At 41.0% G+C, this 16,271-nt stretch overlaps 1 long non-coding RNA gene across 4 annotated transcripts in view; it reads right to left on the bottom strand.

Moving 5' to 3' along the window:
* The window catches only part of LOC130153144 (uncharacterized), a 121,372-nt gene that overhangs the window by 88,349 nt on the left and 16,752 nt on the right, over positions 1-16,271 (bottom strand). The window contains exon 1 of one of the 4 annotated variants that reach the window (XR_008823238.1): positions 414-662. The exons of the other annotated variants lie outside the window; for them this stretch is intronic. This is a non-coding gene — a long non-coding RNA (uncharacterized LOC130153144). Of the gene's footprint in view, positions 1-413; positions 663-16,271 lie in introns of those variants that run through there. 4 annotated transcript variants of the gene reach the window in all.

The following is a 16,271-nucleotide window of genomic DNA, read 5'->3' as shown; positions in this document are numbered from 1 at the left end:
TTGTAAACGTTACTCCATGAAAGCTTCAGGATAGTTCCTTCTGAAAAGTCAGAGAGAGGAAACTGAGATGAAACACCTGCTGAATGTGAAAATAATGACCACATAAATTAGGGAGAAGTGTTTTAAAATGCTGGCTTTTTATATTATTGCAATTATATCCTGGATTAAAATGAGGCAATAGGAATAAAGGGCCTGGACCAGCATTCTTTCCTGTGAAACTATGAAACAAAAAACGTTCTGCCGTAATCTTAAATTTAAAGCAAAAGCTAGTTACAGATGCAAGAGCACAAGGAAATGAGAAGGCAATCATATCATCCCTGTGTATTCCTATGCCCCCCCTCACAAATTGCACTGTGGCCATTGTACTCTGAGGTGAGAAACCACTCCAGAAAAGCAAATGTCAAAGGGTGTACCTGTGTCAGCACCGACCAGATCCATCCCTGCTCCCATTTCTGCACAGTGGATTTGGATGTTGTCCCCTTATTTCCACCGCACGCCTGCCTGCCGTTTGCCATTGTGCTCTTGAGCCTGGAGGTTCCCAGTGACCTGGGATTGACAACAAACTGCAGCCCCTCCAGAGGCAACAGTAATCACTCTAACTGCAAAAACAACAAAAAAATCAGCATTCATAAAAAAATCTGATGCTGTTCTCTGAAGAGGAGCATACCCTTCAACGTCACCTTTTGCTTGCCTGCAATCACCCCTTGTATGTTTTGTAAACAGACCAAAAAAGACCACTTCGATAAGACGTTAATGAGTAAAAGAGTTTGCTGACATCCTTTTGGGAAAAAATGTCCAAGTGCTGCAAAAACCTTATTAGTTGCAAGTAATTGGAAATTTTCCCCACGCATCATACCTCAAACCACACCAGACACCCAGCAGCTCCCCGGAAGCCCTGGTCCCACCGGTCCCCTGTCATCCCCAGCAGCGTGGCTGGTATAAGGCAGTGAGGAGCTGCATCCCACAAGGTGCACGGGAGGGGGGCATGGAGCAGGAATGGGAAGGAAAGTCCCAGTTCCCCACTTTGTGCCTGCTGCCAGCCTGGGGCACAGCACTGCCTTGCTGCCCAGCCAGGACGCTGGGGTGACTTTTAGTGCACCACACAGCACGGCCTTCACAGCTGCTGAGCTATTCAGCAAAACCACCCCTCGAACCTTCCTCTGTGAGCCTTGAAGACCCTCACATCGATGTTAGCAAGCCCTAACTCACCTATACTAACTCTACAATGCTTTGTAAGTGGTGTACCACAGGCTTCTTGCTTTGCTTTGGGGTTTCTGGTATTCTGTGGTTTATATGTTAGGTACACTGGATTCAGAGCTGAAAAGCAGCAAGAGGAAAAGGCACAAGTTGTTAAGAGTTGTTGATTTTTTTTCCTGGCAAAATGCTTCTTATAGTGCCCAATTCCATGTTAATACATTCCAAAGTGTCTTCTCAATGTTAAGTGTCTAATAATGGCAACAAACCCCAGTAAAGATAACATGTTACAAGGATACACAGTAAATCAGACAATTTAATGAATTCATAACCTTTCATTTTATTTCCTTCCTGTGAGATAATTTTAGCCAGTGTCAATGGGATTTGTAGGAAGGGGGAATGAATAGTGATTCTACCTCAACCAATAAAACAAAATCCTAATTTTCTGTCTTTTATCTTTTCCCATTCTTTTGTGCGCCTCTTTGGCCTTGTCAAAACATATCGTTCAGTTAGAGACTAAAAATATTTTCCCATCGATTGGGGTTATTGATTTTTTTTAATCTGTACTTTGGCTTAGAGAGCTCGGGTGAAGGGTGAAAGTTCACCGGCTTAGTCCGCTGTTTTATCTGGACAGCAGAAGAATGTATTGGCAGCAGATTTGATTTACCTTGTTGGTCAGCTGTAGTCACTCCAAGCACTGCAGACAAGCAGCAAGCATATTTTGCTGTCTATTTTATTGTACACTGAACTTCTTGAAGGTCCAACCTCTCTATTGATTTATCTCTCAATTTCCAGTGGCCCATGTTTCCATTCTTATTAACATAAATGTATCAGAAATCAGATTCCCTCTCAAAGATATATTGATCATTTATGAGCTTTGAAAAAAGTCTGATGTGTGATGCTATACATTTCAGTCATTCACTATGTCCACAAGACTCATATATACTGATTAATAAACAAATGGAGAAAAAAGTGGAATAGAATGGTGTATCTCACAGTGCTGTTATAGAATAGGACACGGATATATCTGGTGTTGATATTGAACATTTTTTTCACACAAAATAAAGGTTGTTACAAATGAATGTTTGTCTAAATTGTCAAGAGTAATGGTGGAATAGCTGCTAACTTATTTTTGAACAATTTTAAAACAAACTATGATGAAAAGATAATAATGAATTTGTGATTGAATTTTAAAATATATAAATTGCAGCATATAGTGCAAAAGATGTATCATTTTCTATTCTGCCTGTAGGATGTACCGAACATGCTAAGCTCTCTTCTGACAAGACTTACTTGCTTGAAGCTTTTCCTATAATACTGTTGTGTAGATACAGGGGAAAGTTCCTGTCCTAGAAAATGATTTTTGGAAGATGCCATTAGCAAAGCTCTTGTACCTAGCTAGTGTTTCTAAGTCACAGTTGAGTCCTGCTACTTCAGATCCTGGGGAAGCCCTGCTAGCAGAGCCAGTGAGAGAATGAGGAGGTGGGAGGGGAAAACGTGGTGGAATCATTCTCCTCTGAAGAAAAGCTTTTCCTGTGGTTGTGGAAAGTATGTTTGACTAAAATTATTAAACTTCAGCTTTCAGGCAAGTCTGGCATGCTGGAACTGCAAACACTAAGCGAGGATGTTTAGCAGGCTCCCTAAACACTGTGATGAATGAGTGCTGCAAATAGGTGCATGGCTTCAAAGGCAACTTAGATGTTTTCTTGATTTCTTAGACAAATTAAAATTAATTAGGTATATAAAATGTACATAAGGTAATTCTAATGAAGGTCTAAGTTACAGCAATGCCCTTTGCTTCTTGGAGCTCTCAAACTGGGTTTGGTGCATCTTCCAAATACTTGTTCTTTCAGGAAAGAACAATCTTCTGGCCACCAGCCCATTGCTCTAGGATTGACTTGACCACAACTACCTGAAGTACTTCTTACAGCTCTGAGTGCTCTTTCCCTGGCCATCCACACTGCCCTTCCAACTTCTCTCAAACAACTTGTGAATATTATCGCTCACTCAGCAGCTGCGGACAGCTTTTTCTGTGGATACCTACCTAATCAGGGACTCAATCCTCCATTTGGAGTGAATCTCTGTTACAGGCATGAAGTCAGAGGTGCTAATCCTTTAAGGGCCAAATCATCTTTCTTTTACTACGTCTTCAACAACAACCTCCCTCTTTCAGCTTGCCAGGAGCTTTTAGACTGCCAGCCTGTCAGGTGAGGGACAGGAAAAGGACAGGGAAGCTTCCCTTTGCTGTAGGCAGCACATATGTGCAGGCTTAGGGCTAATTCACGTGGAAGTTTATTTTGCTACAGCCCTTTTTTGTGGGGAGGGAGAAGTTGGGAGGGGTATTTTCCTCTACCCAGCCATTACCTTCTTAGAAGCAGTGAAGCAAAAGGAGCTTTCCAGGAAGGATTTGAATGAAGAGAGCACTGTGACCTTGCGGATGACAAGTAAATGCTCATGCAGTGAGCAATGTCAGTTCCCCATCCTCTTTGTGGCTGGAAACATCCTGGAGGGCTCTCTCAGATAAAAATGCATTTCCCATCGCAAACCAGCTTCCTGCATTCTGGATGGTTTCTAGCTCTGGCAGCAAATGCTCCAAATCTGTGGTGTCAGTTTTATTTTAGGTATTACTTTTGCCAAGAGTGTTGTGTTCTTGAATTTGACTTTGCTCCACACTTCAAACAAATATGCAGACTGGCTTTTTCCCACTCTTTGTCTCCCCTTGGGCTCACAAGAACAGGGAGATTTTGAAACAAGAATGTTGTCCTGTCCCATTCCCTATGGGCTTCTCTACATGGCACAACACACAACAGCTGGAACCACAGACTGGGCTGCTTTCTCTGCCACATGCTGTCATGACTTGCTATGTTCTTGCTTGCACACTGGTTGTTTTCTGGTGGTTTTTTTTTCTTCTTGCATGCAAAGGGAACAGCTGGAAAAGGTATTTTTTTCTATGAGTAGGGGAATCATATCAATATTGCATAATCTATCTCCATTTTCAGTAAGTCTTCATTAGATAGCCGTACTGGGATCCCCAGGTGACATATAATAAGGCCCCTCTCCATGACAGAAACATACCCATTAACAAATTTTACATTTTCCTTTCTTCCGTTGCTCACCACAGAAGCAATTTCAGTAAGTAAGAGCCTGATTAAGTCTTTGCAGGACTGGAACATACGATTCAAAGGAAGTACTGTCAAGACTAAAGGAATGAGTTACTGGGCATTTTCTGGCTCTGCAAATTAATTTTTCAAATTCAAGTAACTTGACACTTCAAGTACAGACACTATTCTGTTTAGCAGTTGTGACCACAGTCCTGCTGGGTGCCCCTAAATTTGAATCTCTTTGTTACCTAGAGTAGATAAGATAATACAGCAATGATTGTTCAAACATACTGTATCAGAGACCTTTGCACAGGGTACTGCTACTGCAAAAACAATCACTACCTGCAAAAGCTACTTGCTTTGCCTAGAAAACAGCAGGAGTTGGACATGAGGACTCACACCATGCTAGACAATGTGACTGCCTGGTATCTCAGAAGATAGTGTATTCCATTATTGTACCATATGATCCTAAATACTGTCATAAACTGCTAATATACTAATGTGTTCATAGTCTATTGATTGATACTGGGAATATTGTTCTGGGTTAGTCTAGCTCATTTGTAATACTGCATATAAGCAGAATTTCTTGGAGCACACAGCATGTAGGAAAAGGAATTCCACACATACTTTATCTTATCATTGCAGCATTAGCGTTACAGATTCTTTTATAGTGTAATAAAAATATTTTTATTTATAAATCTCCTCACTCTCTTCAAGCATTTGGGACACCATACAAAATTCCAGAAACAATTTAAAATGCATTAAAAATTATATTAAAGAACTGCAGCTTGAAAGTTTTAATAAAAAACTGATCAAGGGTGTCAGGGGAGAGGGCGAGAGATGTTATTCATATGGGGTCAATAACAATCAAACTGACAACAGTTAAAATGTTTTGAATATTTTTAAGACCAGGAGACAGAGTCTGAGGGAGACCTGGAAAGGAAGAGGCGTGCTGGGCCCTCCTAGTGAAGTGGTTTTGGCTGGAAGAGGGGCAGCAGGGAGAGGTGCAGGCTGCCTCCTGACCGGAGCAAGGGGTCCTCACTGCGGCGCGGTAGGATGCAGCATGCACTGGGGTCTAATTTTTCTCTTCCCACCCAGGCATGTGTGCTGCTTCCCCAGGGCTAGGGCTCACCAGGGCCCGGTGCCACTGATTTTTGCCCTGGTCAGCATCCCACTGTCAGTCAAGGACAGCCTCGGACACAAGGCAGGACACAAGCAGGAGTGGCCTATCCAGGGGGCTCTTGCCTATCTATCTGATTTACCGCTGAGGAAGAGTTTGGATTCAGGCAGGGTTTATACTGCTCCAAGACTGAGAAATGCGAGGATTACACCACTTTTACCGGTAGTGGGTCAGACTTTCAGGTTAGCCCAGCCACCATTCCCAAGAAGCTGGGCACGGTGCAGCAGGGAGCCTGTAAGCAAACTGTTTGTTGTACTCTGCACGACCGGCAAGCAGCCGAGAAAGCTGCCTGAAAAGTGCTGTGAATGGAAACCCCGTTGACTGAGATGTATGGTCAGGAAAACACAGAGTGATCAGGATGTAACCCACAGAACCCATGCACAAGGTGTACCTTTTGAAAAGCTATGCCTTTCTAAGCATGGCTGCTGTACTGAGATATTAACAAACTAAACATTGCTCCTCTGGAGACATTAGGTTGGACTCAATGAGCTTAAAGGTCTTTTCCAACCTAAACAATTCTGTGATTCTATGATCAGAAGGCAAAATCTGTTGGTTTTTTAAAATGCTTGGAGTTGCTTGCAGGGCTACCAACACAAACTGCATTCTGACGTACAGACAGCCTTCAGTCTGGTCCTGGTTGTCAGAGCCTGTGGACGCCTCAGCTGTATATCTATCACATGCTCAAATACAGTAGTTTCATGAAAATAGCCTTCTTTCCAAACAGTAAAGCATGAGCAAGTAAGTGTGATCAGTGTTCATGGCACATGGCATCAGCCCTCACCTCAGATATCATTGATCCATACCCTAAATTTGGAGGTTAAGGACGTTTTTTACACCCTCACTAAAATATACCATAGAAGGGGTAACTGGTCACACAAGAACTGCAAATGTCTTTCCAGATTGTATTCAATAAGTGTAATTGGATATTGCTGGGTTTACCTTGTATTTTAGCATCTAGGGTAGTCCACAGTCAGTAGCATAAGAACATTGTTAAAGAGAAACAGTTTTTTCTAGGAGGATGGGCATGTGCAGCAGGGGTTTGCAGTGTTGCATGCTGTCAGTCAAAATTTGCTAGCAATGTCATTGAAGGTCGGAGTCCCAATATCTCTGCAATCAAAGCTGACAATGACACTTTCACTAGACAGATGTAAGGAAGGCACTTTCCCCCTTACTGTTGTGGAGTAATAAGTGAAAAATTAAAACTTTCTTTCAAATATACTGCACACATTATAACAAAGTTGGTTTAGATTTTCTTCACTGAAAGGAGGTAGGAATGATAAAATGGAAAATGGAGAAGTAGCACCTATCATTTTAACTAGTTGTGGCATACTGGTTTCCAATGGTTTCCAAAGATTCATAGCTGTGGAATCAGACCAGGGGAAAAGCAGTAACGACTAGAATTGCAGAATGGAGGTGAAACTAACAGGGGTGACCTGTGCACATCAGGCAGCAAAAGAGGCTCAAAAGAAAATAATGCATTCTCTGATTTAATCTACTGATGTGAGAATAGAGCTAATACTTTGTTTCTTCAGTTCACTGTGTTTGCATTTATGCTACTGTTTTAGTCAGGAGCACAGTGCCTTTCTGAAGCAAGCTTCCCATTTTTCCCACTTACTAAGTTCTGGTTCATCTCATTCAGCAGATAGAGCTGAGCCAAAAGATGTGCTGGTGAAGTGCACGATCAGCTCCAGGAACTGATGGGTGTTAAATCCCTAGAGCCAATCTAACAGAAATCTCCTGAAAGGGAAGGAGTGAGGGTGTCAGTTTCTCAGCAGCAGCTACAGAACTGTTCCTATTTCACCGCATCCCTTACTGAAGTAGATCATATCTACTTCAGCTTCCATGAGGCTGCCAGAAGCCAAACCTGGAGGCAGAAGCTTGGGTCAGACCAAGGTAATCCCACATATAGCGTGATGAGGAACTTGCCCAAATGCACGTCTTACTGGAGAGGTCCAGGTGCTCAAAGCAAGCATGTCACATGGCACAAAACAACATTAAGCGTTAATAACATTTAAGCATGATCAAAAGTATAGATAGAAGATCCCATTACCAATTCCCAGCCAAGCCAGTTCCCAAAGGGAAGTTTTTAAATGAGATTTTTTTTAAAGCACTGGATGCAACCAACTAGTTTATGATCTAAAGGCTGCTTAGGTAGCGCTGGATTACAGATGCTACTTTGGTCATTGCACTTGAAGCTCATGTAAATACTAACATAATTTATGCAACACGTGCTCTGTATGTGACTCCCAGAACATTTTGACTGACCCAGAAATGTAGCTAAGAATCAGGTGTAAAGCACTTGCTATTCAATCTCAAACACTGGACTTTGAAACAATTACCTGTGACTGTGTAGCTGAACTGTTTGTACTGCTCGGACAGAAAACGGTAACCATGACCTCTCACAATGCCCATTTCAAAGTAGCAGTCTCATCTTGTACTTTTCCCTTAGAACTTCACTCTAATCTTTCACCAATGCCCCCAAGCCCTCACCCAGGATTCAACAAGATTTCTCTTCAGCACCTCATCTCAGCACCTGCAAACTGTGCGATGGGCACATGATGGAGAAACCTGTGCCCTCGCTGAGCTTGATGGACCCTCAGAGTCAGCTTTCATAAAGTCAGCCACAACTGATTTCTTGTTCCCAAGACATGGAGCAATCTTTCTAGGTGTGCACACAACAAAAGGGTGACAGGACCAGAAATTATATAGGCAAAACAGTAAGAGAATGAACAAAAACAGAGAATGACTTCAGTCAAAAAGAGGGTCAGTAAAAATGAGAGGGAAATGTGGAAAAGAGAAACAAATTAGAAAGAGAGAAGATGAGAGAAAAAGTCTGAGAGTGAGAGAGAGTGCCCTGAAAGCATTTATACACTGAAGAAAATCTTATAGCTAAGTTACTTGACTGGGTTCTTTTACTCCACCTGAGTTCCTTTACCAACCCTATACACAGCTATGTGACTACGGGACAGAGAGTTTTATGCATCCACAAGGGAAGGAAGAAAACAGAGCAAGTATCTTGCAATAGTGAGTTTTACACATCCACGCTGGGAGTTTGGCACCCAAATAGAAGTTCAGAAGAGCTGAAATGGTAACATAAAAAGTCACCAGGCAATTTATTATGAAATTTATTATGAAATGATTACATATATTTTGGAAGATGTCACAAAATATAACTGCATTAATGAAAATGGAAATAATATAGGGCATTTTGGCATATCTTGCAATATAGCAAAGGATTATTTGGAATATGACTTCTGTCCCCACTGCCTCAGAAACAGTTGTCAGCTTAAGCCTTTTTTGGTTTTGTTATCAGCTGCAGTCAATTTTGGAAGAACAATTATATTTTTTAAAAAAAGACAAGTAAACGCGGTGAGCACTACCCTAAAAAAATATTTTGATTTACTTTTGTGTTCACAAGGCTACTACTACTACCACAATGGGGATTTTAGTTTTGCAGCTGAAGTCAAATATTAGGAAGAAGTGCAAATTGTGGGACACTGAATACTGTATGCAACTTTTCTTTCAAGTAAAAATCTTCTTCCTTCCACTAACAGAGTGGGTAGTGGTTGCAAGTACCTTCTAACTTCCAGTACTGTTAACATTCAGAAGGAAGGAGTGCCCTAACAAAATATTGAGTTGGGTTGAAAGAATGTGAGGGTCTCAAAATTAATTCCTATGGGGAATCTTTTTATGTGCTTTCTTGTTTCTAACCCCCTTAGGATTGAAGTCCTCCAGTTCTCCATCTTCAGCAAAAGGGAAGGGACAGAGAAGAGGGAAAAGAAGAGTGCATGAAATATTAAAACACTGAAACAGCAAAAAAGAATGGCACCAGTTATGCTACGTGGGCTCTGTGGCAGCACCGCTTGCTCTATGACAACAGAAAGGAAGATGGGAAAAGTAACTTCTCATCATCAACAAAGAAGTTCATTAGAAAAGGAAAACAGCGTGATCCCCTAAGCTGCTTTATCTCTCTCTTTAATTCACTATGAAATTCTGCTAGAACTCTTTGATGGTGAGAAGCTGAGTACTCTGTGCTTCACCTGCTGCTAAGTATTCAGGATCAACTTTTGAAATCACAGCAGTGTGAGCACTCTTATTTCCAGTGATGTCTGCTTTTATAAATACCATTTTCCTTGTCACCCTTAAACATTCTGCCAGGCTTCTGGAAGAGACAAATTCTGTTCTTAGATGAACACAGCAGTTTCTGCTTAGGAAAATGGGAGCTGCATTCACATACGTCTGATGGCTCAGTTTGGCTCTTAGCCCAGGAGAGAATTTTTGCTTAGATGATTTTAGAAATCAGTTCCACTGTTTGAACCTGATTTTCTTTACAGCAAAGACAACAAAACCTTCTAAACCAAGAGACCTAATTAGGATGCTGTGTAACTGCTGTAATAATCAGCAAAGCTTCTATTTATTTAGAGAACGAATGTTTACATTGCTATATAGAACTTGCAGTGAGGCAGTTTCCTGCTGTGCCTGGCACTGTAAAATTGCACATTGCAAAAGAAGGAGCTTCTCCCAAAGAATTTAAGGCTGCAGCAGGTGCCTTGTTCACTTTTTGTTATGGGACCTAAGCCATTAAGGCCTGGCTTATACACAAAGTCATGGAGAGTGTTGTTTGATACTGATTTAATTAAATTGGAACAACTTTTGCATGACAGCATTCATACATTGGTTTAATTTGTGTTGATGAATTTACAGGCATGAACTAAATTTGCATAATCAGTCTTAGGCTGACATAAAAGAGTACAAGCACAAAAACTGCACCAGTTAGCTAAATGGATATAAATTAACCCTAAAGCCCTCTCTGGGCAGAAGGAAGTCTCAGAAATACTAAACATGTGCACAGGAAAGCATCCAACCAGTGCAGTTCTATTTATTATTTAGGGATTAACAATGTAAGATTAAAAAGATACAACACCAAAAGTATTCCAAAACTACTCTGTGCTGAAAATTATCTGTTTAAAAAATCACACTTTCAAATGCAGATTTTGGAGTTGCAAGTCAGCTCAGACTAACCCTGTGGCAGGAGTTCCTGCAGAGCTGGTAAAGGCTGTGCTCCTCTGCATGCCCCTGCTCCCTGCAGCACCTCCTGCTCATTCCGGCATGGAGCCAGACCCATGCCACACCACCACCTTGGTGCCCCTCCCCCCCCCCAGGACCAGGACAGAGGGATGCAAAGAGCGAGACCATTCTTTATCCTGGTCACAGCCACTAAAAAATTAATCTCAGATGTAATAGGGCAACAGAGTTCTGATCAGGTGCACACACAAATCTTTGAACTTTACAATTAGTAGAGACCCATCCGTGACACATAGCTTTTATAGTAATTAAAAATCAGAATTCAATCATACTAATTTCACCAGCAAGACCCGAAAGGACAGGATAAAGTAACAGCAGGACAAGAATTGAGAGAGGGACTATTACAGTATTTAGATTGTAGGGAAAGATGTAAATTACAAATAATGAAGGAGAAGCATTGCAGAGATCTATAATCTCTGTATGAAGATCAACAACAGGCTTTTGAAATGCCAAAAAATTACACCCGTGACAAGGCAATGTCACAGTGGGAGAGGAAAAATACTGACAAATAGTTTGTCAGAAAGGTAAGAAGCATTTGATTATCTCTCCAGCTGGGGCATTGGATATTCTTTTTACTATTGTGGTTTGCAAGGCTGGGCAATTGCTACAAAAAGTAGCTTCACAACAGTTGTTCAAATGAAAAAAGAAGTTAATTTTGGCTGCACCATGCATTTTATCCTGTGCAGTCATCTTCTGAATTGCTCAAGAGATATTTTATTTCTGTGTTAATAGAAAACAAAAATTTTTAATAATCATGTGAGTGCACTTGGTTGCAACTTCAAGATAAAAGTATTCGTACACCCATCTTGAAAACCTCCCCTCTCCTTTTTGCTGGATATTTTCAGGTATCTCATCAGAGATCAAGAAGGATGTTCTATGGCAGATCTGAGCAAACATACATTGTTAACAACTTAGCAAACGGAATACTCGGTGTTTAGTCAAAGAGAAAAGATCAACTTGTGGACTTAAAATAACTGGCACATTGTCAAAACAGCACTGTTCATAGATAGCTGACAAACAGAAAAAAGCAAATAACTGTACCCCATCATTTGCTATGAAGTTTGTGCCCTCTAATTTCTAAAGCCAAATAAAACCAACCACTTCCATATCAAATGTTTCTGATGAACAGCTTTGGAACTGAGGTAATGTAATTTGTTATCTGCCAAATATCGCATATTTGCTGTGAAAATTATGGGTTTATTTATTTTTTTTTTTAATTAATGTACTTGAAATGTGTTGGATTGAGAATCTTTGGAAGTCTTTTTTATTCACAGAAAAAAACATATTATCTCAAGCATGTCAGCATGGGCTGTTCACACAGACTTTATAGTGCCTTGGTTTTCAGAAGGTGCAAAACTACTGCTGAGGGCACCAACCTTCTCATCTGGTGCATCAGCACCCACCACTAGTCTAGTGCAACACCACCACTAACTAATGCAAACAATACAGTGATTAATGCACATGAGAAACTGGATCTAGACACTATTTATTTCATATAAGCCATCAAATCGTCATGGTAGCAGTCAATGTCTATACTTTGCTAATCTAGGTTTGGGTCAACTGATAAAGTTCTACATCTTAATGCCAATCCTGAAACCTTTTGTTCATCTTCAATGATACTTAAAAAAAAATAGTATGGACAGATGGACAAAAAAAGCTGGACAAATACCAGCTTCCTATAGGCAACTTGTCCTTCTTCAACAATACTGCACAAGAAATACGTTCATAGGTAAGATTCACAGCTGGTTGACACATATTCATCTCTACAGGCTCAAAAAAAGCTGAAGTTGTTTCACTGTAAGGGAAGGGCAGTATCTTCTTTCCAGCTACCTGCTTTACATTTCACTTCTCATGCCTGTTTATTTTTCCTTCTAACTTTATATCTTTTTCCTTTATGCTAGCACCTACTCTTGTGTGAGATGGGCTATTGCCTTCCTTTTAGGTGACACAACGTATTCTGCCATCAACATCTCACAGAAGTATCTGTGTCTGTATATCACAACCCCGTTGGCTAGGTCTCTGTTGGGTTTTCTCTTTCCTTCAGCTGCTCATCTGTCACAATACCTTGGAAAACACTAGTAGCCAGGTGGTCAGGCTGAAGATACCAAGTTTATTTTATGATCAAACTTGCTTTTGCTGAATATTCTGAGCACTTTCTTCCGTTTGAGAGAGCTCACGATCTCTGTTCCCTAACTGTTGACATTTACATGCCCTTTCATTCCCAGCTCTCTTTCTGTCATTCACAATTCTGATTCCAGAATGACCTACTACCATTTGGCTTTCATCCCTGCGCACTTTAGGAATAACATCTTTTATGTTGTTACCCGGATTCCTCCAGCTTTTACATTCCTCCAAACCCTTATTCAGCTTTGCCAGTTCTTTACATGGAGTAGCAACTCAGCAGTGCAGCTACCTCTGCCCCCAGCCCTGATGCCCTCGATAACCAAGGGCGTGCGCTCCCCCGCTTGTCCCTGGACCTGTCACAGGAGGGCATCAATCGGATGCTGATGTTGCAGTGGGCTGGGGTCAGGCCTCACGTTTCTGCCTGTGGGCTGGGGGGAAAGCTCGGCCCATCGGGAGCTGTAACTGGAGCATTCAGCAATGCTAAAAGCTGGAGCCGTCGTTCTTGTATATGCGGTGTCATGAAGTAATGATGAGTCCTGCCTTCTCTGCCCTCTCAGAAAAGGTACTTGGGAAAATCTGTCCCCTTCTTCAGGCAGCCCTGTCTCCACAGGAGTATCTAAGATGGTTTTAAAGAGAGCCACTGAACATGGGTGAATGCCACCCAGAGCAGCATGGATGACGATGGAGTCACTGGTAGAAGAAGAGTCCTTTCATTTAAGTACAAATTTTAATCTATGGCTGGGGCAAATGGAGGGTGAAAATGCATTAGGTAAGGTTACAAGTTTGCTTGACTCCGCTAATCAATAACTAAGTAAAGGAGATTCTCTAACCATGGAGAAAACATATTTATTCACTTGCAAAGGAATTGGGAGGTGCTTCCAATGATGCTTTGTATACAAATGTCTTTGGACCCTGTTCAAATAATGTTCTTTATATTAAATGGAACACTGATAATCTCAGTACGGTAGCCAATGACAGCCTTCTCAGTGCTTAGTTAAAACAGAGCGGATATGCCTAAGAGTAAATGAGCTGAACTGCACAGAGCATACTTCTGCAACTGTTCTCAGGTAGTTTTTTCTGCACAGCTCATTAGCTATCTAGCTCTGCAAAATGCAGGCCTTCTCTGTTCCCATTACAGTTTTAATTGAGAGCTCATGACACAGCACCATTCAGGGAAAGATTTTAACAGCCGCATGCATGGCTGCAGGACAGTGGGGTATTTTTTTACCCTTACAAAATCTATTTCTTTGTACTTTTCTTTTTTGTACTTTTGATACACAACTCTCCAAGGCCTTAATATCTTAATGTCCCTTTTACAGAGCAGGAGAATCAGTCAAAGACTAAGTAATCTGCCTAAGATCACAGAGGAACGTTGTGGCAGCATCACACTGAGACCTGAGGTCTCCAGAATCCTATTACTATGCTCTAACCCCAAGACCATCCTGCCTTTCTTAAAAGCTTTACTATTACATTCAAACATACAGAGACCCAGATGGAAACAAAAAGAGATGGCATAAACAAACTCAGCATGCCAGCGACTGCACCTTCTTTGAAACAAAAGAAGAGCAAACATATAAAGTCAGATCAGTTTGAACTAAATTTGGACAGGACATTCTAATGTAATGCATTTATATCTATTTTACAACTATTAGTTCATTAGTCAGTGGAATAAAATAATCCTGAAAACATAGATGAGTGCTTTTTAATAGCCAGGGATGCGTGATGATTCTCTTCTGTGAGCACTATTTTGAATGTGATCTACGTCCATAATTTTATAGGTAAAATCTGATGGAAATAAGAGTATTTTTTTTCCTTAAATATATTCTCTCTTTCCCTGTGGTAAGTCTGCCAGTCACCAAAGACCTGATAAAAGGGAAAAAGCAAAGGTCACTGACATCAGAAGTTACATGGTCATGCAGCAGAAATGGTTCTGGAAACACATGAAGTTATTCTCTACCTTGCCATCAGTGTCACGGACAGACATTGCAAAAACTAACCACGCTGTTCAGAAGGACTCTGGCAACACAAGATGCTCCTGCATGTTGGGGAACTCTCCTGTTCGTTTTATGGATAGATAAAGAACATATGTGAGCTGTTCTGCTATGTTGCAGACACATTATTGTAATTCCATGCCTTCCTGATTTATGCTCTCAGGCCATTTTTTCTGTTGGTCTGTATCACTAGAGTCAGTCCACTAACATGACTTTATGTCACCTGAAACCCCCGTTATCAGTGGAAGCAGGAGGATGTAAAGGATTTCCCCATGTGTGGGACAGTGGGAAGTTAGGTAAGAAACAGCTGAAGATAAAAAAGCATCACTATGAGATAAAAGAGAGCCTCTGGGGAAGCTCACACCACCTTTGCTTGAGTACTCTGGAAAATTTCCTCCTGCTTCCAAATGTCCAGAATAGTACGGGAAGTCCAAAGTCCAACTGAGGCATTTCACAGTGTAATCAAGTAATGACCTCAGAATATAGTTAGAGATTGTTTTATATACACCTGCTAATGCTAAGTTATTTATCATGCCCGGAAGGCTCTGTATTACTTGCTACCTTTCATCATAATTCATCCTCTGTTGCAGGTGACTATCGTGAAAGAAAGAAGAAAAGATTCTCAGCCCAACTCAACCAGTTGCCAGCTACTTGGTCTGGAACTGCACTTACAGGATCAGGGTTTGTTACAAGGGCTTTGAGCTGAGAACTACAGTCCTGGTATTCCACATGCGAAAAGCAGAAAACACAGTTCATGCCTTCAATGTTTCGTATTTGAGGCTGTTCTTACATTGAGGGTAGTAAGGGAAATTGAAGTTTGAGCTTCAGATCATAATATGAATGGTAGTTTATTTCAGGGAATTATCTTTTTGTGTGCCTAATATGTGTTCATTTGACTGTTCTCTGGAATTGAAGGTAGGGCATTTTGAGATGTTATTGTACTGCTAAGTGCAATAAAAGCTGCAGAGCAAGTAGCTAAATACCCTGAGGAAAGCAAAAACACAGCTAATGACACACAGCAACTGCTCTAGTTTGAGGATTTACTGGGACAAACAGTTAAAAACAGAAGCAGTGTTTATGACAGTGAGAAGCCTGATCAGCTTCAAATGCATCTTATTCTGTCACATTTACCTAAAAGAGCATTTCTGACTCATGAAAGGTACCTCATCAACTTAACTGGGAACACGGAGGGAAATAAGAAATACTGCCTTAAAAAGGGTTTTTTTTCTGCATGTGTAATGTGGTGCTGGTGAAAAGACCAAAACAAAGGGTAAGTAGTGTCTCTGTGTTTTTTCCTACATTGTAGTTTACCACCCTGCATTTGTTTCAAGGTTTACCAGGGGTTTGAATTAAATCCATCCAAACGAAGACTTGATATTCAAGGCTGCCCCTCGGCAAAGAGGGGTTTTGCATTCATTAATATTGCCTTGGGATGAAGGAAGAAACAGGAGAGCCCTGATTGACCTTAGACATTTATAAAGGTAATCTAATTTGTGCTCGTTTGTTACTTTTTCATTAAAGCCACTCCTGGAATGTTTCTTATCATGAGTTGTGCTTCCCTTGAGAAAAGTTTTAACAAATAGACCAAATCCAGCA

Source organism: Falco biarmicus, chromosome 7 (assembly GCF_023638135.1).
Source record: "Falco biarmicus isolate bFalBia1 chromosome 7, bFalBia1.pri, whole genome shotgun sequence".
NCBI lineage: Eukaryota > Metazoa > Chordata > Aves > Falconiformes > Falconidae > Falco > Falco biarmicus.
Note: the sequence above shows the minus strand (reverse complement) of the source record. Positions and strands in the feature narration are given on the sequence as shown.